At 31.5% G+C, this 27,706-nt stretch overlaps 1 protein-coding gene across 3 annotated transcripts in view; it reads left to right on the forward strand.

The window, feature by feature from the left end:
- The first annotated feature begins 2,785 nt into the window (after positions 1–2,785).
- The window catches only part of LOC124354225 (adenylate cyclase type 2), a 207,819-nt gene continuing 182,898 nt past the window's right edge, over positions 2,786–27,706 (forward strand). For 2 of the 3 annotated variants that reach the window (XM_046804527.1, XM_046804530.1), the window contains exon 1: positions 2,786–2,867. The gene's annotated coding sequence lies outside the window, so the exon portion shown is untranslated. The remainder of the gene's footprint in view (positions 2,868–27,706) is intronic. The other variant, XM_046804528.1, reaches the window with a different exon arrangement.

Genomic DNA, 27,706 nt, shown 5'->3' on the forward strand with positions numbered 1-27,706 from the left:
GACACGATCTCCTTAACCATATATCGAATTGGAAATGTACTGGTTTCGCTGGCTTTCCTAGCTCGTCACTGTAATGTAGAGATTGGCAATATGCAAGCTTTGTTGAAAATTGAGTTAAGACTTCACTGAATATTTCAAGAATTGCAGATTGGGAAGAACACAAAGCTGAGTGTGGGTTAAAATATTTGCTATGTTTGATATTCAACCCATACTTTACTTCGAATTTTTTCCATTTTCATAACTAAAAATGAAAAGTCACTGGATGGTGCTTAAAATTTACATCTATTAGCCACCCCAAAAGGTTATTTATGATTAGGATGAAATTAGTTAATTCTGACTTCTAAAACATTCAATTAGACGCCATTGTGTACTTGGGCTAAGATAGAGACCGCTACTTTGCGTTGTTAGTTTTCTTTAACAAAACCTTCAAAATGAGGGGTCACTCAAGGGTGCTTATCTTAAAAATTTTTCAGGTGTCCCAAAAATCCCCCCTTTTTGGCGAACGAAGTATTAATTATGCCCAAAAAGTAATTCATAGCATGACATAAAGGTGGGCAGAGCTTTGGTTTTGTTAGTGTGAGTAGTTACAATATTAATAGGGTGTATTCAGATTTTTTTATTAACCCTTTATAACGTAGCTATGGAGGAAGGGTTGATTCAATGTGAATGTTGGGTTTAACCCCAGTTCATTTTCAGCTTAGTGCAGCGTCTGAAATCTGATGCTGTCATAGATTTGACTCCTGGAATTTGAGTCATGTACGTCTGAAGCGGCTTAAACAATGTCAGCGACGAAGAAGCTCAACATGAAATTTTGCTTAGTTTTTTCATCAGGGACACCTACAGTAGATCTCAAAACTAAGTGTAATGTAGGTGAAGGGGTGTTCTCATTGTTACATTTAAAAAGTTCGTTTAGAGTTTCTTCGCCGCCGAAATTTGTATCTCTTCAGACGTAGGCTGTACGTATCAGATTCCAGGAGTCAAGTCTGAAGAATCATCAGATTTCAGACGTTGCACTCACCAAAAGGTTAACTGGAGCTAAAAACAACATTTGCAACAATTTAATAATAGTGAAGAAAAATACTTTTATCGTTTGAAAACCTTATTGATATTTATGTATCAGATTCATAGAGGAATGATGAATATTAATTTTCTTTATACGGAATATAATAAGATTTTCTCATCATATTATCATAAACTTGTAACTGTACAACTCCCTTTCACAAGTACGAAACAAAAATATGATTAGTAATTTATTGCATGATTTGAATAAATATTTATAATTTATTTACTCGTCTTGAACATCCGTATAACGTAGTCTAAAACATCTTAAGGTTTCCTTACTCATAGCAAGAAAGATCTATGCAAGCATATTTACTATTTGATTTAATAAAAATTGTGTTAATTTATTTGGAAATAATATATATATATATATATATATATTTATGTATTTATATAAACTATTTTTATATATAAGGCAAATAAACTATGGAACAAAACATACTAAGAACGAAGTAAATTACAATCACCATAATTATAAACTTTTTGGCGTATTCTCTTGATCATGATAACAAGACAAACTCAACATAAGCGTCAGAAAAATAATTAAATCGAACTAGAAGTGGTCATAAGTCGGAAATATAATTCACCCGAACCAGAAATGCTCATAAAGATGCAAAACCTACAAAATTGCGTGCGAAGCCGCGGGTAACTGATAGTATTACTATTTTAGAATACTTATAGCAAAACATATAGTCTGGTTTGGTTTTATTTACAATGGTTAATGGATGAACAAGTTTTGAATGTTGACAACTAATTGTAATATACTTGGTTAGAGGAAAATTTGACACTGAAATTTTGTTTTTTAAGGATTTTTTGGGACAATATTGACATATGGCGATTGAAAAATTTAAAAATATCGCTGAGTTAAAATATTTAATAAACTAATCCTCTTTTAACTATGATATGTACGATAACGAATCTCACAAAAAAATGTACAGAGATTGGAACCAAAAGGCTTTAAAAATGAAAATACTGAATCTGTGGCCCTTGGGGCTTAAACAATGTATACTGTTTATTTCCAAGCACTGCTTTGAAGGAGAATAAACAAATTTTGGGGCAGTGCTCAATTGTTAGCATATTAACTAGTCCAGTAAAATGGAGAAGGATAACGTGGCAGGAATCACCACAAAAATGTTGTTCTTAATAATCATCAGTATATTAATTGAAGAGAGTTTTACTAATACAATATAGAAAAGTTGTTATTAATATTTGTAATAACTTTAAAAATCGTGGGAAAGAAAATAATGTGTTATAAATAATTATTAGGTGTTAAATTAGGTTAATTAAAACTAATAAAGTAATAATGAAGTGGACGATATAAAATTAATTTAATATAAATAAGATTACCAACAACAATTGGATCAATAACATTACCTTCACATCAGTAAGACATTTATTAAAGTAATTTTTAGTATTCTATGTCTAAGTAGTTAATATTATATTTATAATAAATGATGAATGAATGTTTCATGAATTATCTCAGACTGTAGATTTGATATGTGTAATCGGCTGCTTATTGAAGTAATTTATTTAAATAGTACTTCAATGTGTAAATCTCATTACAACATAAAGGTAAACTCACAATACAGCGGTTTAGCCAAAGTAATTGTCTGTATGGAATTATCCTACAGGTAATGTCTGGCAGAGGACAGCGTGGCGCGGCGCAACGACTGTGTGGTGAGGACGCAATGCGCATGTGCGGCCAGAGACGGCAGCGCGGTGCGGTGTCAGGCTGCCTCCGACACCAGTTGCGTCGCGTGTGTCAATCTCTGAGCGTCACGACGCTCTCCCCCGGATACCTGCATTAGGTACGTTCTCCATCTCACAATTATTTACCCCTAATTATCCATAGTTATGGGTAATATATAAACAAATTCAAATTCAAATTAATTAATTACTGTAACTGTTTAATTGTAATAAATGAGCTTAGGCGAATTTTAAAAGCAGCACAACTGAAGTCCAATAAAATTTATATAATAATTTAGTATAAACATTTTTAATATTCAAATATCAACATTTAGTTAAATTCACGAAGGTTTTCAAATTTAAATGTTTGTTCGATGCCTTATTAGACCATAGATAGTGCGGTGTGTGACATTAGTGACGCTGGAAAAGGGCGCTAATGTCCATCGTTTGTTTAGGGGCATTATTTATCAACCCTCATTTATATTGTAGTAGCTTCCCTATAAGTCGTTAAGTCGACCGTCCACGATCACACAGATACATTTGTTTGAGAGATAACAAGTTCATTGTATCTTTGTATTATTCTCAACATAAATTTTAAGGCTTATCTGTCTTTAGCATGATGCAGGCGAAATCAATTGTTAAAGCAGTCATGCCTATGAATTAAATTGTGATAGTAAGTTGCTTTCAGGTAGATTCAATTGCAATCTGCCTATTGTACTTATGTCTGAATGGTAGCTGATGTACAATAGCGGCAAAAGTCATTCGTCACATAATGAATATCGTTTCCACCCAGGAGTAGACAACTGGTATTTTAATATATAATAAATAAACACAAATGTTTGACAAAAAAACAAAAAAAAACAAAAAAAAAAAAAACAAATAAAAGATATATTTTAAAGGCAAGGCCTGTACTTGCTTAACCCTTATAGGTACTTCGAGGTCTGATTGAACGTATAAGAGCGGACATTACACCTTTCTCAGAAAAAAGTACATCACTGTGTATTAGCTACATCATACAATTTTAAATTAAATCATTACTATCCTACCTAACGCTGCAACTCGTTAGTTTATTTAATCCTTGGTTTTGACGCTGACCGGGTTTTCAGTTAGTTATTACTCAATCATAATGTTTTAATAAAATACACGTTATTATAGGATAAGGATTTAAATACAAAACAATGAAGGTTTATTCTTAAAGAAGAATTCGCCTCTTTTATTGCAGGCATGGTTGTTCTAACATTATGTACATTTGATCGGATCTGTAACTTACCAACATGAAATCAACTTAACGTTACTGTTAAAATTAATAATGCTGGTTCTGAATGAAAAGTTGGAAATTGTCTCAAACTTACTAATCAGGTAATAGTAGTTTGAACATTGAATTGGTTAGGAGCACAACCTTATTATTAATTGAATTTTAACTTAGAATAAAATAAGGGTTTTGCACTAATTTTCACTAATTTTAGTTTTATTATTAATTGTACTTCATAATTTTCAATTTTGTAAAATAAATTGTGTGATCTTTGGCTGAATATGTTACAATATAATTTTCTGATAATATAATGCAAACACTAGAAGTCTTATTTCTACTTGTACTATTGAATGTAAAATATTGAAATGTTAGACAATTACAAAACACTTTCTTTTCAAAATATAATTACCACTCCGTCGAAACGTTAATTGTGGATTGGACATGTTATATTACATGCCCTTTAGCTATTGTTTTATACTAATTAAGCTTTGTTCTCGAATTCATTCGACCAGCAAGTAAAATACAAGAACGACTCGATGGTAAAACATATCCTTCCGGCACGAGTGAAGTAAATAGTACATAGAATATCTGTTGCTGACTTGCTATTTGTTATTTTTATGGATTATCTCTACATGAAATAGTTAATCCATACGCTTGTATTACAGATTCATTGTTCAACAATCTCTGTAAAGATTATCTCACAACTTGCCTTTGGACATTAAACTGTTCAATACCGCCTCTACCCCATCCCGCTTCCATTTTCATCACCACTGAATTGTTGGTGTTTTAATATTAGTTTAAAACATATTTACTACTCTACATGAAGGCCCAATAGAAATTTAATCCTACCCAATATATGAATAAAAATGTAATCTTCTCCAATAACCTTCTCTTCTGATTTAACCTTTGACAATTTTTAATGTTTCATACTTAAGAAATAGTGAAAATTACAGTTGTATTTAATACCCTTTTAATGATAACTTACATGACATAAATCAAGTGACATGCACACATAGTAACATGCACACCATTATTGAGATCGGTGTTGCCTACATAAAAATCAAACTGTATACAAAATTTCAAGTTAGTTTATTTCCAATATCTTGAGGAAAGACAAAGTACACCGCACAAAATATCACTGGGAGGTTTCACTGGGACTGAATGAAAAAATTTCAAGTCTGTAGCTCATTTCATTCTAGGGATGACCTGGTATATCTATTATCTAAACAGACCGACCATCACACAGAAAAGGAACTTTTATGTACCCCTGACAGACAAAGAGCCATTCTGTCAGCCCTACTGAGTGATAACTTCTAAAGCACTCGTCGAAATTTCATGAGGTGGAAATGCACTGTATACAACTTATTGTTGTCTAGGTATAAGTGGACTTTTATGTAAAATTCTAAGTCTAAAAATAAAATCCTCCTCGAAGTCTCTCATATCTTGTAACATGATACATTCACATTTTTCTTAATTTAAATATTTTAATAGCATTATTATGTTTGAACAATAAAAAATGTACGCGTTACAATAAAGATAATGTACGTTAAAAGATAAGGCTACATTTGTGTTAATATGTCACATGTTAAAATTACATATGGATGTTCTCATTCAAATCTCAGTTTTTTTCTAGTTAATTTATTCTACCTTTATCTGGTTGCCATCAAGGTTACCCATGCGCATAATGTAAAAATATTTACTAGCGCTCAGCCAAATAACATCGAACCCAATGTTGCCTATATAGAAAATCATGCAAAAGTTCAAGTCTGCAGGTTTTTGTTTTCGAAATATCGAGCGGACAAAACACAGGAATGAATTTTGTTCAACCCCACGAGCAATATGTTTTGCTAACGCTCAGTCAATTATCCGAAAAAAACATCATATCTGCAGTCAGTTTATAGGTATCTAAAGCCCCTGGTTTAAAAATGTCTTGACATACTGAAAGTAATGGAGGCTATATGTTGTTACCAAACGCTGTTATATCCGCGAGGTAAAATATGGCATATCGAATGGGTAAGGGCGGCTTCTGTTGATAAATGAATGGCTGCTAGCCAGGTCTGTGTCATGTTTTACTCTTGTGGCATGTACAGGTTTAATTTTATATATTCGTTCAAACGTGTATTTTATCAAGACGCTGTTGTCTTCTCGGCTAGAAATACCCAGCAACAAACAAAAATCCACACTTTTGAACAAGGTTTAGTAAGACCTTTTTGATGTTTGCGTAAATTACAAAATTGTTTGGGTCTATCTTTGATTCTTAACAGAAACATGAAAATATTAGACAATGCTAGGATATCAATTTGTCAGTAGTTCCTTTCATAGATTTCTCCTAAATGTAAAATTTTCATGGGACTACCGTAAAAATGATTTTTGTCACAAAAATTTATTTATTTATTTTTATTTTATTTATTTCCACGGCAATCGCCACTTTTACAATACCATTACATACATGTACATGAAATAATCAATAAACTATAAAATACAACAACAATATCGAACAATTTCAATGCAAAGACTATAATATTTCAGAATTGTGGTAATCATAAAGCGACCGAATATAGAAAAATATATATACAACCTAATTTTAAGTATTCTTTATTTCAAGGTAGCGAAATAGAGAAACAATAAACCATATGAATGCAAGTTTATCGATAAATCGATACTTTACAGTTTTCGTAGCGTTTGGATACCCACATGCCACGAAACTGAAACTGCTCCAGCAAACTTCGCAAGGAACTTGTTGATCCCTCAAAGATTAAAGCAGATCCTCAGTGGTCCAGCACATAACTTCTTTTCTTGAACTTTACTGTAGGGACGTGACCAAACCTTTTAACACTGATCTCTTTTAGCATTTATATTACTTTTTATCGTCGTTTGCTGATAGATGGAAAATCAAATTAACTTTATCACTAATCTAATTACATACAATAGCAATTGATAACATACTAACAACATAGTTCAACTTATAATTAGTACACTAGTAGTTGTTACCTGTGGATAAGCCAGTACAACACGAATGATTTTCTTAGCTTCTGAAACAGGCTAACTTAATAAATATAATAAACTTATTTGTAATGTACTCTAAAAGATATTTGGCTTTTTATCCACACTAAAATTGTAAGTTAGGCACGATTTACCTACTAAATCAGCGATTCAATAAAGATTTTTTATTCAGCACTTAGAAACAACTCCCAAACAGTAAAAAAATAATTTAAAAATAATATACAGTTTTTCATTTCTGGAGGACGGCTTTAAGTTGCCTTATTAGGAATAATAAAAGCAAAGTTGGTTTTTGGTTACTTCAACGTCAAATTGTAGGATGAAAAATGAATAAACATAGTGTACTATCATATGAAATAAAAAATTTTAACTACAGATTAAAAGTCATAATATTTATATTCGTTTTATGTTTTCTCGAACAAGACTAATCCAAGATGCCGGTCCAAAAATCAGTTATGTAGGAAAACTTTGACTACCATTAATGATTAGTCTTTACATAATATCGATATATGATAAAAGGGACGTATAAAACGTACCTTGTGAAAACTAAAAAAATAACCTAAGCCAATACCCAGCAACAAACAAAAATCCACAAATAATTAAGATTACCGTTGTCTATAATTAAATGAATAATATACATGTCAGAATTCTTTTACGTATTATAGATTTGTTCACTGCGTGATTCCGAACACACGCCTATACGTTTACCATAACGAGAGTTTAATGTGACTTTTGTTTACACTCCACAAAAGTTTATCGTTAATCGATTTCAGTTTTGATATGTGAAACAAAACCTGGATGTTACACCAGAGGTGGATTCACTGTGCGAGTGATGATATAAAGTGTGTAAGCCAGGTTTTGTTACAACGCTTATAGAAGACATAAACAAAATCGCATGTACAACAAACATGAATTTATTATTAGCCTTAAAGTGGTGTAAGTAATATTTAATTTTGAACAAAGAGTAACTCTTAACTATAACGATCTTGAAGATAAGTAAGTAGAAGGAAAATTTGATTGTTCCACTAGTAAGTACAGGCATTTATAGTATTAAAATTCAGTATTCTTAAAAAAATACAAGCGACTAAATATAAAACTATGACATTTTTGTATAACATACTTGAGTTATAGCTTCAAAGAGTGACGCGATTTATGGTTCAAAGAATTTATTTTTATATTATGTAATTTATGAAAATAGATATTCTGTAATAGACATCTTTATCTAAAGACTATTTTTTATAAAAGATTTCAGTCTCTCCAATTATTTGTTATGTAGATACTACTAAATATAAGTTTATTTAGGCTCTAATTATCAAATGCCCGTAAATTATACTTCATATGCCTACCACTTCATGCTGACTGATCAGACTTATTCTATTTTTTGTGTCTTCTTAAAAAGTATCTTAAAGGACTGAGACCATTTATTATTTGTTCAGGGCTAATAAATCTCATTAATAATGATTGCAACCGAAACAGACTGTTTTTTCAGTTAATGCTAATGTATATTACAAAAAATTATCTAAAAATTTTAGTACAAAAATAAAAGTTCGAATTATTTGTACACAGTGTCCCATTAAATTCTGTTACCGTACAGAAGTTATGACAACAGATATTTTCATTTGGAATACCTTATTTCCCTTTTTAGTTGCTGTTAAATTAGGCTATTAATAAAAATTGAAATAAATAATAAAAATTATACTCGGTCTAATTCTCGAGTATATTTCTCTAGGTGTATTAAAACTGAATTCAGACAAATAGCATTCCTCTCTGTGAAACTTTAAAATAATATTTTTCAATTACAGCCAGAGTAATCCTTATCGTACAGCTTATACAGCAGTAAATTTTACAATGTTGTTATATTATGGTCAGACAATCGCATGACTGTAGCAAGCAACTCGGTAGCTAACAACTTGATACTGGCTTTCAACAAAACAAATAAAACAAATCTTAGGTTTATCGGAGAACGAACTGTATTCAGAATTGAGACGGTTTCATTCAGAAGTTACTGTAAAAATGGTCTACGAGACACTGACAGACAAAAAAATAAGCAAACTTAAACAAATTGGAGGACTTTCACAAGAATCTATCAATAATAAGTGAATACACCAATACACCAAATAAACCAGTTTATTATCTGGGATTAAAAAATACAAAATTAAAATTGTACATTAGTACACGACAATAAACGTTTAAGAATGTCAGAGTACTCACAATATATTTACGTTAGTAATATATTAAATACAAATGTATATTATAGTTAAAATTCTATTGTTACTAATAACTAACATAATAAGTATTTATAAATAGTTATAAATACAACAAATATTAACAAATACTCTACTGTTTAGTTGTAGTTTTTTACAAATTGTATTAAATGACAAAACGAAATTTTCACCATTAAGTTTTTATGTAAAAAGAAACGCTAGCCAATACATACTGGTACACATGGAATAATGTTGAAACTTATGTTGCTAGTGTATTAGCTGAACTTATTACTAATTAGTTAGAAAAAAATCGAATTGAATTAAAATCGATAACTATAGATATGGCTGTAGAACCAAAGTATTAGATTTATAAATATTGTATTTTAGCATTTAGTAAAATTATTTCCCTCCACAATAAAGTTAAAATTAGAATTTCGTAAGGAGAATATAAATATTCATATATATTATTCAAGATATTCTAGTACCTCGTATCTTTAAAGTGTATATCTGTAGAACACAGTTTATATATTCCTATAATTAAAAAGGCAATGCTATTCAAAATACTAGCAAAATAGTTTCATATGGAAACTAATATTACAAAAATAAGATATAATGTAATAAAAAGGAGACACGGTTAGATCTTATTTGTAGTTGACATAAATGATATTAGGACATAAATGAAATCAAATGGAAATTACATTATATGTTCCTGGAATAACTTTATGAGCCAGTGACAACAGACATGTGTGCAGTGTAATAACATCATACACCAAAGGTAAAACGGTTTGTGGAAATCAACTTAAAGTACTTTGAAAGCTATTTGTCTATAATATTATATACAAATCTAGTGATGTCTATCTGTGATCGTCCGTTTGTGTGTGTGTGTGTTTTATTCAATTAAAAAAACCTACTGCACTGATAGCATAGAAATTGTACATGGTCATTCTTAGGGTCTCCGTTTAACATATAAAGCTATTGCCATTTCAAAAATTCTCAGGCCTACGCCCCACTGATCCTGGGGGCACAAAACACAAAAAAGTATTTGTTTTTTAAATGTTAATATATATATATATATATATATATATATAAAACATTTAAAAAACAAATACTTTTTTGCTAAACCTTTTTGTTTTTTTTTTTGTTAACAAAATCTTTTCGTAGCAGCTGTCAGCTGATGTAAAATAAGTCATTTTTTGTTTCACATTTACGGAGTCTGATTCTCCACATACACTCAATATTTAATTATTTATATGTATATATCACTAATACACAATAGCCAAATTTACCAAGTTTAGTCCTGAATACGGAGAATATTATAATATTTACATTAGTAAATTAATTATTTTGTTATGCCCTTGATGTGCTAGAAGCTGCTTTCACTTCAATTAAACAAAATCACTAACATCACTTTGTAAAAGAATTTTCGTTATGTCACCAGATCTACATGGATAAACAGGAATTAAAAATCACGTGATATTCAACGATATAATAGTTTATAATGCGATTTGACCGGTAATAGCACCGGTAAAGTGAATTTAAGCAGCAAATGGCTACTGACGTGTTATGCGTCAATTGCACTTGGTAAAAGTACGAGTAGACCCAAATTGCTTCGATGGACGTTCGGAAGGTCAATCAGCATAGAGTAAATTTGATTTTTAAAAAATCTATTGTTATTTTTAAACATTATCATGTGACAACACAATCATATGTTTAATTATTTTAAGTATTAATTTAAATTTGTTTACGTTTACTATTAAAAGCATAGAGTAAATTTTATAATAGTAACACTTTTTTAACCTCAAATGTAGTCATTTATGATCAAGGAAGTTATCTAGAAAATCAAATAGGAGGTTTTAGTAAAAATTTACTTTTAACTGTTAAATTTTAGCAAAGGTTAAAACTTAACACTTGCGCTTACTTAAAACTTAAGCACATGCAGTGCTTAATCATTAGTGTAATGCAGATATCACAAACAAAGTCGGCCATTTAGATATACTTAACTATGGCATCAGAAATACCATAAACCCGTATAAATTACAATTTCCATATGTATAAATTATTTGACCTAAATAGTCTTCTCAGACCTGCGTATTGTATATATTCCAGATCGGAGCATCAGTGGTAAAATTACATATAGAACGTCATTCATTACTTCATGATCGTTTTAACTGAAAAGCTAAAAAACTTCTACTTAGGATTCTTCCACGCAGGCCTAAAACTAATTTAATTATTACTAAAATCGCTTATAATGAAATATTAAAGAGAAACTCTAATTTTTTCACGATAATTATAAACTGTATCACTTTCCTCCGACTTGAGAGCCCCAAAATACAAGTCTTTAATCTTAAATAAAAATTTGATCAGGAGATTGGAATATTTTAAATGGTTAGAAAATGTTACTTAACAGTGTTTAGAATGTCATTTGAAAGGAATGTGTCCACGATGTATCTGTTTTTAAGTAGGAAATTGCGTGCGAAGCCACAGATAACCACTAGAATGTTATATCTCTTAGTGTTCAAAATATCATTTTAAGCATCGTAGACTAATAGTTTAGAATTATCAGGCCATCTAACAATATTTAGAGATTCTCACACGGTTTTCGATTCTTGTAAGGTTTTTAGATTGTAACTGAACAATATTTTGAGAAACAAACGATAAAGAAGCAGCGATACGGTTGAACATTATCATTACCAGTTTCTGACTCATTGCGGCCAATCTGAGAACGATTATATTTAATGTACACTGAATGTTATCTTAGATCAATTGTCAAACATAACTTGTCAAAGATTATAGACAATAATATAGACTAGTAACGTAAATTATTTAATAGAGAAAACATTCAGCACTTGTACTATATTTTGTATAACTCTTTATATGTTTATGACTATTTTAATAATAAAGTTTGTAGTTTCCGATTTCTATAATAATTATTAGAAAGTCATACACTATAGAGTTACTAAACTATGCCATTAATTAACGCAAATTGATTTTAGACTATTCAATTTGATATTTCAAAATGACAGTTACACAAGAAATATATCTTTTTTCCAGAGTATGTTGGGAGGGATTCATTTTAAGGCTTAGCAAAACAGTAAAGCCTCTCATATATGAAAAATAAAGAATCAATAAACATATACTATGGCTAAAAGTTTTCCAAAAGCTAGTAATATACAATAAAACGAAAATTAGTCACACAAATATATTCACTCTGTTATAAAACTAGTGAATGGTTACGAACGGAAATGAATAAGGGGCTATCGATTAGTCTTAAGAGGTCTGGGGGAAAGAATTGAGGGAGTCACAGACGAGGATGAAGGACTCTTAACGCTCAACGTGTCAAACACATTGGGGCAGCTTCCGATGGATTTGAACAGCATCATTGTCAATACCCACTTTTAGTTTTATACATCAATATATTACTCCTAAATCTGTTTTACGTCAAAAATCTATTATTTTAAATAAAAAGCCTGAAATAAAGGTGGATTTAATCATGTCTTAACCGAGAATTCAGACACAAAGATCTGTAAAAAAGTTGTATAAAATAATGAATATAAATATTGCATAAAAGACAAACTAGAATCGTTAACTATGAAGTTTTATAGAAGTTGTTTGGAAACAACTCAAAGAGAAATGTCATACGAGATGATAACACCGATACTAGTTGTGTTTGAAAGGGATCAACACGTTATCCTTTTTTATGTCACTTTAAAACATCCTGTCATGTGCATAGGTTTCATCGCACTAGGTCATGGCTTCTCTACGCTATGTATACGTTTTATTACTGAATTTTGTCGTTGACTTTATCACATACAAAATTAGCTTATTAAAGTGTTGAAATACTGACAATCCCATGTTACCAGTAAACAGAAGTACAGAATTTAAAAGTTTTATTGCACTATCAGTGTAATCATGATACGTAATGTGATCATTTCTTTCACAGCAGCAAAATATATTAATTAACCGACTTATACTATAATTATGAAAACTAACGTCGCAATTAATAATTATTTTATTCTTGTCCTCATAAACATAAAACTAAAGAGTTTTCTATTATTCTAATTCCAAATTAATCTTTTTATTATTGAATATGCAAAACCAGACATATTATATGGCCAGATATGTGGCAGTAAAATTAGTACCGGAGTGGCTTTTTATAATTTTAAAACAGCCGTTTTATTCTCAGTTACTCGCTTCACCTCTATTCCGATTTCTCCACCTCGTAATGGCTGAGCGTTAACCATTATGTTTGCATTGGTCTTATGGGTAAACCATGATGACAGCGAGAAGCAAACTAAATAAATTTGTAAATGAACTGAGTTACAGCATATGATATTGTAACATGTGACATGTTAATACACGTAGCTTTTCATACAGTAAAAAAACAGTGTCTAAAGTATGCGACAAAATTGTATTTCACAACACTGTTGCCTCGAAAACTCATCGGAACTTTTATTATTTAAACACTCTACGAACTTAACTTATTGAACAAAAATGTGAATGTACAATATGGAATATACATATCTCGAGAAAGGATATCCGTATAATTAAAATGTTGCCTAAAACTTAATTTCTAAATAATTAAATAAAACTGAACGTAATTTAAACCTTTCAGTCAGTACGCTGACACAATATCTCTTTTTTATGTCAGAGGTTATAAATATTTCTTTTTTATATTATGTCTGCCTGTCTTTCTGCCCGAATAGACATTTCGAGAATAAGCTTCAGACTAGAATTTCTCAGAACTTCAATGAAGCCTGCTAGCGACATGTAGTGTAGCTTGTTAGTTTAATCAATTGTGAACACTAACGAGATCATTCAAATGACACCTAATTGTACACTCTAGAGGGAAAAATTAATAAGAGGGTAACGGAAAATTTTCAGGCAAGTTGAAAAAGAAAGGAAATTTGTGCTTTCATTTATGGATATAGAGTCTTGGAGAGTACGTTTTGGCATTAACAATTTTTGTGGTAATAAACAAATGTTCCGTGAAACTACCAAAATCCTATCCCGCAATTTGACAATGAAATGGATCGATCAATATAAAAGTGAACTGGTAATTTAGCGAAGCGGGTGGCGGTAACGATTGAGGGGTGGTGAGTGCAGCTCTTGACGCAGAAGTGTGGGGACGAGTCGTTGGTCGCGTTGTCACATGTTGGGCTATTCTGGGCTTGGCGACTTACCAGCCCAGGGGCCATTCATGCCACAGTAGCCAGCACGGCCAGACCATCCGAGACGGCGGCGCGCACTGATTGGTGTAAACACTGCACCGCCGACTCGGCCACTGGAGTATCACGTTTCGCTATTAAAACCGCTGCACTTCATTCCGACTACAGTAATGGAGTACAAGCTCTATAACTTGTACCTTGGGGGTTAGATAGAATTTTTGAATACTAATAGTTAATGAGAAGCAATATACTTGCCCAGGCAATTATTTATTCATTTTATTTTTATAGTTGTTTAAAATGAATTCGTGAGGACATAAACGCGAAGAAAACTTTTTATATTACTCCACAATGAGTTACAAGCATTCGGAGTAGGATAATTATGGAATTGGCTAAAATTAAAACTTTTAAAGGTAAAATTTTGGAACTTTTACAGTATGTACTGTACATGAGTGTTGTTTTTCCAGAGAGTATACTCATATACGTGCATGACTTAATCGCTTATATAGATATATTGCACAACACGAACAAGTTTTATATGACGAAAGAACTTTGTATTGATCGTCAGCTGTTTATTAAGATTACTATTTTAAGATAACGAAAAACAATCATTTAAATTTAATATTGTACAAAACACAACATACTGTTTTTGGTATGTAAACTTGGAAGTATAACTATGTTGAGTTATTTTGTAAGAATTAATGTTTAGAATTAAACTAATACGTGTAGTAAAGTTTAAATTTTTGATTCCCGAATAATAATAAAACGTTATTAAATTTATCACACGGAGCAAAAGTATAATTCGGCGCCTTATCGTATTGCCGAACACGAGTGCGAAACAACTAATTTTTCTCCTAGCGATGAAAAATAATATTAGTAAAGATAAAAAAAATAAACAAGTAGATTTCGGATCCTTCCATGAGTCATCGTAGGCATTACAGTATATAAATTACATATATTTTATGTACATTAAAGTATGAAAATATTTAGAAGTATCTTGTAATCAGGCTCAGAGGAAAAGGTTGAAGATTAATGTTTGAGATTCTTACAGTATGTATATAAAAGGCGACAAAATTAAGTTACAAATCTGTACTAAAAATGAGTAATTTTCTTAAAATACGCTTCATAATTTTCTTAAGTCATAAATGATTAAAAATGTCACTTTCTGATATTATATTTTATACACACACTGGATACGATAACGTTTTTCCAGTTCCTCCCTAGGCTTGTACATCCTCGTGTAATAACCATAAATTAATATCCGTCTGCAGGGAACTTATCTCAAGTCTCCAAAATAAAATTACAAACTAACCCAATCATTAATCGATTAAACTACCATAAATGTATATAAAGTTAGTAAAATGTGGGCCTAAACTTTTAAGAGTGGAAAATAGATTTTATGAAAAAGATTAATCTAACAGAATTTGTAGACCTCATCATCTAATTCATAGCGTGTGTGAAACTATGTCTCTATTTACTATGAGGCGAGGCGACGGATATATTGAAGCAACTAACATAGTTAACATTGTAACGTCTAACAGAATTTGTAGACCTCATCATCTAATTCATAGCGTGTGTGAAACTATGTCTCTATTTACTATGAGGCGAGGCGACGGATATATTGAAGCAACTAACATAGTTAACATATTGTCGATCATCAAGGTTTCCCGGTTCAAACCGCGTTGAAAATTGCCATCACTATATTGGAATCTTGAAATATTTCGTCCATTTTCAGTCAGTAACTGTGGTCTTCAAGACTTAATTGTGGCAGCAATTGTTCGAGGCGGTTTGAACCGGTATACCATGATGATCGTCATGACACTGTCCTCATAATCCTAAGAAATAAGATAACTGCCATATTTCCTTAATTTCCTAATCTTGTTTGTAAAACGTTTATTTCTCCTCGGAGATCTTTCCAAATGGAATTTAAAGCCATATTTCAAGTATATACGATTTATTAACTAATATGGCTGTACAAAGGGTTAAAATTATGTCTATTTACATTTATACAGACCTATCTGTGATATATAATACGTATTTATAAACGTAATCGTAACGTAGACGTATTTATAAATCTAAAATATGGTTTAAATCAAATAATGAAACGTACGAGACTATATTACTACTACCTGCTCTTACTCGTAGTTTTAAAGTAGTAATTCGACACGTGAGCTCGCGCCTGCTGCAATACTACAGATTGGGCGTAAAAAAATCAATATCGGAACTAGAAAGATTTCTTCAAGAGACCAATAAACATTCGAATTATCAAGTATTCAAATTAGGTAAACTTAACCTAATTTGAATACTTGATAATTCATATCAATAATATAATCATATCAATGGGCTTACAACAGAAAATGTATGATTATCTACGCTTTACTGTATTAACGTATTTATTTGTGGTCTTTAAAATTAAAGGTTAATGAGATGTGAAATAAGTCTTAATAATAATTATAAATTCATTATTAAGTATGCGATTATCAAATACTTAAGAGGATTTGTTATTTTTCTCGGGCAGTTTAATAGTGAGAAGACTTTGTTCTGAATACATCACCACGTGATACTGTTAAGTTTTGATTGCCAACTAAAAAGTGGTACTCTGTATATGAGACCATTATAGTGTTTTAATTTACATATATATTACATGATTAAAGTATATTTATTACAAGATGTTTCAAAAGTGTGGATTTACCAGTGATTTTGCTTGTGTGGAACAAAAACCTACAGTTATGAGTTATGTCAAGTAGGCTAAATCAGCTGGTTGGCAACTGCTTGCTCAATATAGCATGGATAATTTTTTCCAATAAATCACTTCTTCTTATGACAAGTTGTAAGCTCCATAACTTCAACCCTGGCTACACGAATGCCTCAGAAAAAAATTATGAGTTGGCATCGGTCATCTTAAATTGCAGCCTTGAAGCCAATAGACATTTTTGATTAGTGGTGCGTTTGTGGGGAAGGGTGTCATTATTTCGTTGTTAAATGCTGCTTTTATACCGGTGACTGAGAACATGCTCGTCAAGTTATTTGCACCTAATACAGAAGAACTTTGTTTTAGTGAAAAAGATCAGTGTTAGTACAACGTTAAGCAAAATCCAAGAGAAAGTTTAAGTTTACCATACCTGCATCTGCGACGGTTTAATCATGTGAGACCATGTTTCGAATGGTTTTTGTAATTTACTGTCCTTGCTAAGGGTCCCAGCTATTAGAATCGTATACTCAATAGCCGTGTGTTTGGAATTTTTCACAATATGTTCTTCAAGAAAATATAGAATATAGTCCGAGATAAACCAAGTACTGAACTTGAATTTTAACATATTAAGTTTAATAGTTATAGTTTATTACTATAGTTATATTAGTTATAGATAAGTAAAAAAAATATCTATAAGGAGAAATATAACGTTTCGGCGACTCTTAAAATTTGAGTCTTTCAAAACTTAAAATGTAATGTGAACCTGACAGTTGTACACGGTGTTCACAATAGTAAAACAATAAAGGACGAATCAGAACCCAATATCTATACAGAAAGAATGAGTGTGTTCGTAGAATAATAACAACCAGCACTAATTATATTTTATTTGTATTGCGTGCAAATAGCTGAAATAAAATATTGCATCGTTAACAGTGAGTGTAATAAACCTTGCAAATCGTTTTTTTATTTTTCATGCAAGGCGAGTTCGTGTTAAAATGATTGTCTTTACGGGTAAAACCTTTGTCAGTCGTAGCAATAGAACGTTTATCAATTTTTATTGACAAAGTGTTAGCTTCTTTAGTTATAATTTTTATTATTTTTTAGTTATTACGAAAATACGTAAATAAATGATTGATTAATAAAATCAACACAACAGTAACCGAGATAGTTTGAGCCAATTTCCTGGTCTTAAAATGTGCACAGGAAATTCAGACAGTGAGGGCAAGGAAATTGGTGCCGATGAGACAGCTGTTTACTTGTCAGCTTAATTTATAACGTGTGTGCTTATTTACATGTTGCTTGTGTTAATTTTATCTCGTACGGACTTTTAATGTATACTGATATTACATAATTATTACGTTTAATAATTCTAATACATTTTAAGGTAATAAGTATTATAAGACAAAATTCACAAAGATTGATCGTATTCAAGAACATATAACTATAGCGCTTTTTAATTAAAATATTCAGTGTTTACTACACCTTGCTTAATATTTGTTCTGATAAAACTAGGTAAAAATACTGTCAACTATAAGAAAACAGCATACTTAAAAAATGAAAAGAATGGCTGAAAAGAGATTTTAGTTGTGTTAGTTTTCCCTCACAATCAAATTAAAAATACATATATAAAAATAGAAATAAATACACACACACACACACACACACACACACACACACACACACACACACACACACACACACACACACACACACACCACACACACACACACACACACACACACACACACACACACACACACACACACACACATACATATATATATATCTAGATTTGTAAATATCTCCTCACAATCAAATTAAAAATACATATATAAAAATAGAAATATATATATATATATATATATAGATTTGTAAATATATATAAAATGTATATATATATAAATGTATATATATATATATATATATATATATATATATATATATACACATATGACACGAAATACATAGTTAACTGATCCTAAATATCTGTTGAAACTTTCAGCTTAACTTCACCAAAGTGGCGTAGATATTTGTTTACACTTAATTTTGCTAAATTTGTAATACATATATAGTGCTTGATCAGCAGTGTTATGAATATTGGAGGGATAAAGTTATTATCTAATTTTCCTTTTAGACTGAACCAGTGACGAATAAACCATACAATCCATTGAAAATAATATTCAAACGGTATTCTAAAACCTACTTTTACAAAGAATGTTTTGCACATAAAGTTATCGAAACTCGTTGTCTCCCTTAACAATTTTACTGTAGCTAAAGGAAAAGTAATGGGATGGCACACTTTTCGCTTTATATCTGAAGCAGAATACAAGCGACGGTAGTAGATGCATTTTGACTAAAGTAGTCTTTTTAAGCTTGCGTATGCACACATTTTCTTAATCTGACAAAAAAATCAATATTAATTATAGAATCAGAAACACTGCAGACCGCAAATAAACGATTTTGAAGTTATATATTTTCTTTATCGGAACAAAAAAGCAAAACAGCAATTTGGCGTTTGAAAAATCTTGGACAAATGATAAATTAAAAGAGCTGAAATTAGTCACTTTTTATCGAAGTTGGTTTATTTTCTTGATCGGGCAACAAGGCAAACTCAATTACGGACTTGAAATGCATTAGATAGAAAATTAATTCTATAAACAGAAAGAAGTTGATAGGTTCTGACTAAATTAGGTGTTTGAGGCTTATGTATAGAACCAGTAAAAATTTTATTTACGTTTTGAATCTTTCAACTGTAGGTACTATGTAATATGTACCTGATATGTCTAATTATGTTAAAAAATTGTAGGGCTTCATCATATTACATCATAAAAGCTTTAACTAAAAAGCTATGGCCTTCGATTTTGTAAATTGCGTGTGAAGCCGTGGGCGTGTGAACTGCTCGTATTTTATAAGGTCAGAAATAGAAACTTTTTAACATTATATAACTCCCCATTATACAGTACAAAAAGTCTCGTCAGTGTTTTTAAGTTACAGTGTTGTGAACTCATAAAGTACTGAAAAACTAGTATGGACATTTTTACTAACATTCAAACTACCTTAAATAATTAAAAACCTTTTTACTCTGGGCTAGATGACAAGAATACAATATTCGCTTTTAATACTAAATATACTAAAACTTTAGGAACGATACTGGGATGGCATGGATTTCTGCAAACAACGTCCTGTTATTCTCTTGGGAAATATAATCAAGTCTACTATTTTAAATTTCAAGGTAATAAAAGGAAGTATATCAGCGCTCAAACTCTTTCCTCATTGGTCATTCTATAAGTTCTTTGAACTTTATTATTATACATCAGTTCTTGATCAAATGGTTCTCGTTCCTTTCGTTCCTATTTGCGTTCCTACATGAATAAACAATTAATGTTATTCATTTTGCCTTAGTATTATTTAGAAACCCTTTTGGATATCAAAGTACTTTTGCTACGTGCCTTGAATGGACAATAGGCAATTAATCTCATTGAAATATTGATGTTTATGAAGAAACTTCGTTCTTTGTTTAAAGTTTGCGATTAACGATGGATGGTTTAAAAGGAAAATAGTATTTCAGACATATGTACTCATTTATATTATAAAATGAACAGCAAAACAAAAACACTTTGTTTCGAGGATTGAAATCTACCCTGTCCTCACGTGTAAAAACGTAGTATGCAAACATGACCCCAAAAAAAAAAAAAAAAAAAAAAATCCTGATTGTTACCCCCAGGCAAATGTTTACACTTTAGTCTGGAAAAGGTTTTTGGAACTACTAAGATACAACTGTTTAAAGGATTTGCTATTATGGAGCAGTATTTCGCCTGATTAGTATATTTTTATTCGAATTACTTGAGTTGTTGGTCGGAATAACATAATAGACTTTTTAGACTAATATATCAGAAACTACAGAACAAAATCAAGTTGTTTTTAAAAAAATCCATGAACTCATTGTAGTCACTTATCAAAAGTTGTACTCTCCGTTATAAATGTACCACCTTAATACGGTTTTACAGTTACAAAGCTTAAGGGGATTCGCAGAGCTTACTTTAATCATACGATCTCTCAATCTTAATCGTAGGTATTGTTACGATATATTGAGGTAAATAATTTTATAAGTAAGACGGCGCATAGAGCTGGGGCTAATTTACGTATGAACTTGTATATATGAGATGATAAGCAGGTACAGGTGTTATGATATCTATTTAGATAAAGTTCTTGAAGTTCTTGATGAAATGGTAAACTTTGATTATATTATAACGAATATGTCTATAATGTTTGCATTATGTCGGTACATCATTAAACTCTATAGCTGTGCTGGAGAGTGTGAGCTGAAGTGGACTATATTTGCTGGTCTGAAGACATTCCGTTGATTGGATCACGTCCAATTTCTGTACTAACTGCAAACAAATCGTGTTTGGAGCCTCAAAGCCTGCTACCCTAGCTCACTATGTGACTCTGTTTAGTTAGACCTGTTAATATTATGTCTATATCTGTAGGAAAAAAACAATTAGTACGAGTAGTTCAGTTGTCTGTTGAAGTTAGCTTAATTAATGTAGTTAAGAGTCACAAGCCATTTTCACCCTATATATGGTATTGAATGAGCTACAAATCGTTTTGGTCTTTCGAACAAGGAAGAAGTCCTATCAACGAGTTTATTACTGAGAATTTTATCCTAGAAGGATTTTCTGCTCTCAGCAGTAAGCAGCATTATTTAACTAGTTTCTGTAAGACCAAGAGAGACCTTAAGTGAAGAAGCCATTTATCAGGATGTAATAACAGTCGAGAACCAAAGCAGTCATGAGTCAATTAGAATAACAAATTAAAATATTTTGTTGTAATAGAACACAAAGCCAAAAATGCAGTTTATTTTAATCCCAAATAAAACAGCCATTTTCTGTATCGGTTGGATGAAAATGGAGTGTTAAATTTTAAGTTGTCAACGTTACGTTTATTTGCAAAGAGTGTACACGTGGCTTGTACACATGCCTGCAACGCAAAATGTTGTTTGAGAAACCACGATCACTGTTTATCACTTGTATTGTTTATCATACAAGACACTTAAATCTAAACTAAAAATTTTAATTGAAAAGAGTTTGATGTCTATTCTCTGAAAAATGTGGCACTAACATCTGTAATTCCAAACTAAAACTCGTAAAATGTTGTATCGTGTTACCTATTCAAGAAGGTGACGAATTTATAAAGCCGACGAACAAAACTTATTCTTTTTTTGTTTACTGTTTCACTACCAGTATTGATAAGGAAACATGCTGCTGTTTTTAATTTGGATGATTCCATGATTATGTAATGCGTCGTTGATGAAACTACAAATGAAAGCAGTATTAACTGGTTTTAATAGCAATACATTCAGTTTTAGTTTTGACGTGACAACGTCTTATAATTCGATGGCGCCGGATGCACGCGGCGTTACCTCGCTCTGAGGCCTTCCATTTAAGGCTTGAAGTGCAAGCGAGAGCGCGGAACATCTGTTCGACATCTGTCTCTCTCCTACCTGAGTGTGAGCGATGCGTCCGCGTGGACAGCTACTATACAATAATACATTTACATGTTTTCGTCAAGTATGAAGTGCAGTGAAAAGTGAATGTGGTGTCAATTGCTTATAGCAAACGATAATTATTATTGCGGCGATAAAGTAATGATTCTTTCGATATTAAATATATGTTCAGTGATATATTGTCGAATATTCGTGATTTCATCATTAAAACAAATAGCATCGGTTCCGCTAGTGCAGCGATTGTAGGTTGTGCTATAATTGACAAAACTATAACAATAAGTTAACAGAACTATTTCACGATGAGTAAAAAATCAATGGCTTTAGTTTTAGATCGAAATAATTATCGGGCGTAGCTATGATTTCAAAATATTAAAACATAAATGTTAAATCTTCCACATATCATAACAACGTGTCTGAAATGACAGGTTGGACCAGCCAGCCGTCAAAGAGAACAATTTTCTCCTTTATCAAACACATTAAGGCGGGGCTTTTTAAAAGCTAGAGTTACAAAAATTTTAATGATGTTTCTAAATTTTTAATTTAAGATTTATGAACAATAATTTAATCACAGTTTATTCTTATACACAATTATTCAAAATTTATTACTTTTTTACAACAAATTACAATTAAATTTGCAAAAACAATTAAGTAACTTTTCCTACTGTTCCTATCATCGTTCCTATTCTCAACAGGAATATCACAAATTGTAAGAAGTTAATTAAATATCACACATGTTTAAAAGTTGTAAAACAAACTGCTCAACGCACATTCATACTTGTAAGAACTATGTACATTATAAAAAATTGACATAATTGTATTTATGCGTACAAATAAATGTAACTTGGTCAATTCCATTGCGATTTCTATTTACCTCCTTCTCTATATCTATACAAAATATCTATCAAACAAATAAAATTACAATTTTCTTTTGAAAAAATGCAACCATTCCATCAGTATTTTCTTATGACGTCACGTTCAAACTATCGCCAGTAAACCGACTTTACAGACAACCGCTTTTTTATTATTTTATTATATTATTGAGGTAGGTCTTAAACATAGTAAAATCTCCTAGAATGAATGATATAATATAGAAATAGGGAACGATATGCTAACTCCCTAAGTTAGCAATCAAGCTGGGATGTAGGCAGGTATCAGGTATGATATGCAGTCCAAGGGGGAAGAACTGGGGTAATAGACTGAAATGTTTTGTAAACAGAACAGTGCATCTGATGTGAAGAGTACATCACTAAGTCACTGGGAGATGGCGAAGAACTGCTTTCTAACATGAGAAAATCTCGGTAGACACAATGAAGGTGCACCTTTGTGTGGAGCCGGAAGTAGTAAACACACAACTTGCGGCTCTATGGACGAGTTTCAGAATAAAGGCAAAACACCCGAGGTTTCTGATCAATGTCTTCTAGCGGTATTTATGACCTCACTGCGTTACTACGAGCATCGCTAAGGTTTTAGCTTAGGGATGGAATAGTGGAACTTATTGCCACATATGATAACGCCGAAAGACCTGAGGAAGGGATGCACCGCATAGAAGGATTAAAAGATAGTACCCCACTACCAGACGATCAACGTGACTTAAACGCCATCGTGTTACCGATGGACTAATTATTGACAGAGAAAAGTGGCAACGCCTTGAAGTATAATTTGATATACTTTTTACCCTCTGACTATCCAAATTCAATAGGTTTGAATTAATAGGCTTTACACTGGCGATAAAACAGAGTTGGATTAACCAAAGTTATGAAGGTTATTTTTGACGATGGAAGGATTGTGAAGGAAACAGGATTTTTCCGGACATTTGCCATCGTTCAGTGAAACAATAAATCAGTAACACTACGTTTCGAGATCTGCAATCTGATCTCTTCTTCAGGTAAAGAACTAACCTTTATTATGTATTAGGTTAGTTCTTTACCTGAAGAAGAGATCAGATTGCAGATCTCGAAACGTAGTGTTACTGATTTATTGTTTCACTGAACGATGGCAAATGTCCGGAAAAAATCCTGTTTCCTTCACAAAGTTATGACTCCCACTACAAATTACTCAGGATTATGTGCACAAAGTTTTTTTAACTCATGTAGCTTTCGATACAATAACATTGAGGAATGGGAAGTGGTCCTTAGCCAAACCAAAGATAAAGCTAATTGAAATGTTATTCGGGAGCGCTTTGATTAATTATTCAGTTAGCGTAAACTCTTATCCTATGGCTTGAATGCAATAAATAGCCTTATTGGTCAAATTGAGAAAAAGAAGGGTTTTAAGGGAGGAAGATCAAAGTCTGAACACAATCTAATAAGCAATAGTTTAATAATAATAGTTGGAAAGGAGGATTACGTTCTCTAAGATACATATACTTGGCTTACAAATATAATTTGTAAGTATCATTATTTATTAAGTAAATCAGATATTTAAGTGATACCTATTTATTCGTTTGCTAGTAGAAAAATTAATACCTAAGTCTATTAAGGCCACTGTTGCATGCAATTACTAATGTTTATAGTGCTTAAACATATTTTACCACATCAATAAGAAAATGGGGAGAAATATCTCATAATGTATAAACTTAATATATACACTTGATACTAAATAAAACTGATACTGGATTCAGTAAACTTAGAAATCAATATGCTCATTGTCTAAGTAATATAGTGAAACCTTCTGATCAAGGAATAGGTGCTGGTTATGGTTATTATATTTCCAGGTAAGATACTAGTATTATTACCGTTTATAGTTCCCAAACTATTAGGTATTAGTCTATTATTAACTTAAATTTCACATTTATAACCGTGTATATTCTAGAAGGGGAAAGGCTATAACACTTTAAAAACATCTACAGGATACCTTAAAAGTTGAGTCATTGTAGGTAATGTGAGAGTTATATTATTTCACAACAGTTTATTTTGATATCACTAGCCCTATTTTGATATCATAATTCATATAGCCTAGTAATTTTAATTTTTTAAATATAATGAATACCATGTTGTCCAGTCAAGGAGAATATGTAAGGTTTCCTGCATTCCAAAAGTTACATTTAAATATATATATATATATATACATTAAACTGTAATAAATGGCAATAGCCTTTTTTAATTTTCAATAAACATTGAATCACAGGTATTTGGTCTTCCGATCATATGTTAGTTTGCTTATTTAAACTCAATGTGACAGATACGGCCAAATACCAAAGTAAGCGCTCTGTGGTGTAATGGTAGCACATTCACCCGGCAAGTGAGAGATCCGGGTTCGACTCCCGGCGGAGGAAGTACTTTTTGTGATTCAAAATATATATATATATATATATATATATATATATATATATTATATATATATATATATATATATATTGGGCTAACTGATGGATACACTCCACAAGACACATGACTCTCTCAGATACCGATTACAATTTAACATTTGAAGAATGGACATGGATGGGTTTAAATTGTTCATTCCCTTATCTAGGACTTATGGGGTTTTCATTAATTGTTCTGTCACTTATCACGCATAACAGGCGTCGCTTAATTATATGCAACATTTCAAGTCCATAACTACATGTAATATTATATAATATGTTAAAATGTCATAATGATTATACTTGCTTACAAAATTCTTTATTCTCTGATTTTTCTCGTTGCCATCATGGTTACGACCAAAAGACCTATGTAAAAATATTCACTAATGCTCAGCCAAAACCTATGGAGAGTTGGATCTTAATCGAACTCAATTTTGTGTAATCTAGATAAAGAGGTGTTCTTATTGTCTCATCAGGTAAACAACTATGTTTGAGACACTATCCCAGGGCATGGCAGAGAAATCGAGTTTTCTACACATATTATAACTATGGAGGAAGGGTTGATTCAATGCGAATGTTAAATTCAGCCCCAGTTCTCCTTCTGTTTATTGCAGCTTCTGAAGACTGATACTTTGACAGACTTTACTCCTGAAATCTGGGCAATATCTAAAAAGATGGCCTTAATCGAACTAAGTCTTTCCACCCTAGCTAAATGATCACTAAACCAGTTTGTTTTAGAGATGTCATGTGGAAGGACAGCCAGACGGATAGAATTAAACGTTTTCCAATTCCTCGAGTTGTGACAACTTCACTGGTGTAATACAGAAAATATCGGCTTTCTCTTTCAGACTGTCACACAGTCATCTCATGAGAAGAACACTCTTGCTAATGTTTTAGGATTCATTGGTGGAATTAGGAAAGAAAGTAGAAACATGGCTTTTGTTTCTTTCCTATTCATAATTAATATTCTTTATTCGTCCTTAATCATAATCACCTATCTCACAAATATTAAAAGACATGTAATTTTAAAAAGCTTTGATAACGAAGCCTGCACATATTCGGGAGATTTTTAAGTGTAGCCATGGTCAAGAGCAATATGTCCTTCACTTTCTTCCAATTATGTTACAGCTTTTAAGTTGCGAGACAGGTTTATCATTCTAATTCGAAGAATGCAACCAGTTTTCTTAGACATACTAGTCGTATACATCTTGTAGTAAATGGATGTGGACTGTTTGTGTTAATGGAAACTTTGGTTTTGTTGGCTTGTAATTTATTTTTAAACACATTAAAGTAAACATATACCTGTTTTGTACATGACCTGTTTCCCATGCAGGTGTTTAGATATATGGACAACCAATAGGCAAGTATACGTCAGCCAGTTTGTAGGAATGTTTGCATGAAAAATATATTCCAAAATGTACCTTTAAATTATACGTTGATGTCTCTAATAGAAACAGAGTGGCGGTTTCCGACAGCAATATATATTTAAATCATTTAAATAACAAATTTAATCAGCAATGGCTTATGGAACTTATTTTCGTGGTGAAGTAGTAATGAAAAAGTAACAATAATTATTCTAATATCTGGAAATATTCATACAAATTGGTTGATGTATACTTATATGGTGGCTGTCCAACAATGTAAACACCTTCATGAGACACAGGGTGTATAAAAGAATCAAAGGCAGATTTTAAATGTGGTTGAACTAAACTCGTACTATGCTTCATTATTGCCAGCCACCCACCTGAACGTAATAATACAGCTGCAGTTTAGATCTGATATCTGTAACGTTCGGAGAACAATACAAGCGTCTCAAGCGCATTACAATAAGAACCAATGCATAA

Source organism: Homalodisca vitripennis, chromosome 2, assembly GCF_021130785.1.
Source record: "Homalodisca vitripennis isolate AUS2020 chromosome 2, UT_GWSS_2.1, whole genome shotgun sequence".
Lineage (NCBI taxonomy): Eukaryota > Metazoa > Arthropoda > Insecta > Hemiptera > Cicadellidae > Homalodisca > Homalodisca vitripennis.